The sequence below is a fragment of the Oxyura jamaicensis genome, chromosome Z, assembly GCF_011077185.1.
Source record: "Oxyura jamaicensis isolate SHBP4307 breed ruddy duck chromosome Z, BPBGC_Ojam_1.0, whole genome shotgun sequence".
Lineage (NCBI taxonomy): Eukaryota > Metazoa > Chordata > Aves > Anseriformes > Anatidae > Oxyura > Oxyura jamaicensis.
Genome location: NC_048926.1, coordinates 78501159 through 78504830, shown reverse-complemented (window position 1 = coordinate 78504830; position 3672 = coordinate 78501159). Strand labels below are relative to the sequence as shown.

The following is a 3672-nucleotide window of genomic DNA, read 5'->3' as shown; positions in this document are numbered from 1 at the left end:
GAGAGACAGAAATATATATATATATATATATATATTTCTGTCTCTCTGCCCATTCAGAAGAGCTCATTAGAATTTTACATACTATCGCAATGATCATGTGCCTGCAGATGTCTAATTCAGTCGCGTCTGTTGTGTCTGAGCAGACTGAGAGGTAATGAGGGAGCAGGGTAACCAACAACGCGGCGTTATAGGGACCCTAACCCTTCCGTGCCAGACCATGCAATACCCACAAAGAGCACTAGCACGACTCGCTCCTTGGCCCCTGGTATAAAAAGCACTCGTGCCCCCAAACTGCGGTGCCCCCCAGTACCGGGATATCTGACAGGCACCATGTAAATAAATAAATAAAATAATAAAATATTCCATCTCGGATTCGAGGGCTGCCAGTCCGAGCGAGCTCCCTGGTCAGTAGCATCCCTGCCGAATTGAGGATCGGGCACATCGGCAGTGCGTCCGTGTTACTTCCTGGTGGCAGCATTAATCTGGGGCCTTGTCTGATAAATGAGACGCTTCCCCGTTTCCGTGCCCTTATAACATTAACTCAGGATAACAAATGGGCTGGTTGATGCAGGTGCCGCTTGGCAGTGCAACCACACGCACGTACGTGTGTATTTTAACACTAGTGACGCATGTATGTGTGGTTCCCCTGTGCACACAGCAGCACACATGCAAACAGGCTGCCAGTGCAGAGCCACCAGAGCTTCAGCTTAACCCCCTGCACTTATTTTTTCCCCCTTAAAAACAGCACCACATGCAAACACGGGTTAATTTACAAACAAATCCATGTGAGTGCGGGGTGGCATGTGCTCTACAACGCTACGGGAGGACAGAACAGGGTGTGCTGTGCGTTATTTTACACCTGAGAAGAGAAGCAGCAGCACGAATTTTAGGTCGTAATTCCTTGAGCAGCCCATACCGTGTCTGTGCCGAATTTTCCAGTGCACGTCTTACTCCTGGTGCCGCTCCTGAAGCGCATTTATTAATTTCTACTGTAAATACTGCAGATCTCGGTGCGAAGATTCACCGCATCGTGTGCACCCGAGAGACCTGTGATGTTTGCACTTCGGACTTGGGAAGAAATTCTGTAGGAATCATACCGTTAAATAATTCAGAGTGTAATGTTCTTTTGGGGGAAGTGAGGGGGAGGTCGAGAGGCTGAAATCCTAAATCCTCGCGTAACGTGGGGGAACAGCCGGGGCAGACTTTACCTCCCCCGGTCCCACGGGTAATGCGTGGTTTCCCCACTCCGGGTGCGAGGTCAATACAAATCGAGGATAAATCGGCTATTTTTTGTTCACGGAGGCGTTTCGCCGCCCCCGGTGAGCGTCGGCGCACCCTACCGCGGGCGCGCAGGGGGAGAGGGAAGGAAGAAGAGAGAATGGGAGGGAGAAGGTATGGATGCTATAAAGCACGGCGGAGCAAGCTGCCCGCAGCATCCCCCGCGCACACGCGGAGGGCAGCGCGCAAGGAGCCGTCCCGGTGTCAATACCTGCGGGGCAGACAGAGGCAAAGGCAGAAGCTGCCCGTGCGATCCATCTCACGGCGGCTCCCGGCACCCGCAGAGGCCAGGCCCTGGCAGCAAAGTGCGTCCCTCCCCGCCGGCCCCGCGGAGGCAGGGCAGAGGCTGACACAGAAGAGAAGGGCAGGGAGGCCAACCCACCCCCCTCCAAAAAAAAAAAAAAAAAAAGATGAAAAAGAAAAAAGAAAGAAAAAAAAAGACCTGAAAACGCTTTTATCTGTCCTTAGAGAGGGCCGGCGGACGGCAGAGCGGCCTGCGCCGGCCGGCAGGAAGGTGAGGGCGGCGGGCGGAGGCTGCGCTGGATGGAGGCTGCGCCGGATGGAGGCTGCGCCGGATGGAGGCCGCCGCCGGGCTCAATGCACAGCAGAGATTTTCGCCTGGCGTCCTCTCCACCTTGGCCTCCCGCGGCACGGGACCTCTGACCTCGGCCCACGTTTCGGCGCCGGGAGCCCCCCATTTTCTCCTCCTCTCACGCCGGGATCGGCAGCAAGCCGGCAGGAGCGCGCCTGCCTCTCGCCAGCCCCGAGAAACCGAGGATCTTCCCCCCAAAAATCACGCACGCACGGTGTTTGCGACCGAGCTGCCACTGTTTGGCTAAAACGCTCTCTGCCTGCATAGCCTTCAGGGCTCAGGAGCCGGATTCTCGAGTCATCTCCTCACTTTCTACCGGAATGGGTTTTTATTTTTTTTTTTTTTTTTTTTTTTTTTTTTTTTCCTTCCTCCTTTCACCGCGCTGGAAACTGCCGCTGGCTTTTACGTCTTCATAGGGGCTATGAAGAGCCTTTCTTGAGAACGAAGCGATTTACAATGCAAATAGAGGCCTGCGAAGGGACGGATGCTTCTCGCTCTTCACGCAGCTTGACGCACCTTAATAGCGGGTTTTATTTTCTGGTGCGAGCAGACGAATTGTGGGCTACCGCTGCCGGAGATCACTGGCTGAAAGGAAAAGTTCGGAATAAACTTTGGAGGCAACAGATCTCTTTTTTCTGGGGGGGATGTTATTAGCTGCACATGCACGCAGACACACAAACCAGGTCACAGTTGCATAAAAGGATGAATATTTTAAAGCGGGACTAGTGTTCTTGGAGGAGACAACACGGCTGATTGCCAGAAAGAATTTGGAGTCTAGCAAGGGGGAGGAAAAAAAAATAATAATAAAAAAATATTTTTTTATAAAAAAGCTTTGAGGGAAGCGAGTTGTTATCTTTGGTTATCTAGCTGTATGAGTGTTTTGGTCTTCATAAAGCTAGATAACCGAAAGTAAAAACTCCTTCAAGATCATCGTACAGCGCGTGAAAATGAAAGACTACTGCAAGAGACAGTAAAACCCGAGAAAGGTCAGGAATGCTTATTGAATCTAACATTTTTACAGCTGGAGGTGGGAGTGGAGGAAATTAAATGGCGTACTTATTCCAAAAGGTGAAGTTGTCAGACGCCAGAATGGATAGCTAGCTGCTGCGACGAGGAGACGGTCCTGCCGGTAAACAATGCGCGTGCAACCGCTGCTGTCATAACAAAACAAATAAGTAAGGACCCAGGCCAGTTAACGTTGCGCTGGGGTGAGAGGACATATATACCTATATATATATACCTAATACATATATATATTCTCAGGAAACTATTTGGGAAGGCCGAGTTTCATTTTGCGTAGTGATTCATTGCAATGAAGTGGCCTTGCAAACAAAGCTAGTAGGTGGTGATGATGAAGATGGTGATACTGTGTGGACCGAACTGAGGGAAAACCAAACCAAACCAAACTGTCTGCGTGCATCTGAGACAAAGCGTTGGGGGTTTGCTTCGAGTAATATGAAAGCAGGCTTTCAAAAAGTTTACACTGAAGGGTAGGCAAGCTTAATAATTTATATCTACTGAGGACTCGGTGGAGCTGCACAAAGATGAAAAAAGTGATGGCCGATTTTTATTCTTCTATTCAGAACGCGAGCACAGATGCTTCTCTGTTCCGAGAGGGTTTCCTTGAGGAAGCTACTGAAGCAGAAAGACATGATGGAGACGAGACCGCCTCCCCCCTTGTCAAAGTGTTAAAAAATGTTCTGTGTCTTACTCCGCGCCTAGCATTGGAAATGAAAGTGACATTTACTCCCAAACCCACGTGTGCGCCTCCTCTCTTTTTGTTTAAGGATGATCAGATCTAT

At 50.3% G+C, this 3672-nt stretch overlaps 2 long non-coding RNA genes across 5 annotated transcripts in view; both read left to right on the top strand.

Moving 5' to 3' along the window:
- The window catches only part of LOC118156029, a 5198-nt gene extending 1574 nt beyond the window's left edge, over positions 1-3624 (top strand). Inside the window, exons 2-3 of the long non-coding RNA XR_004746118.1 lie at positions 1390-1392; positions 1747-3624. This is a non-coding gene — a long non-coding RNA (uncharacterized LOC118156029). The remainder of the gene's footprint in view (positions 1-1389; positions 1393-1746) is intronic.
- LOC118156028 overlaps positions 1-3672 on the top strand; it is a 110866-nt gene that overhangs the window by 11017 nt on the left and 96177 nt on the right. The window lies entirely within an intron of this gene.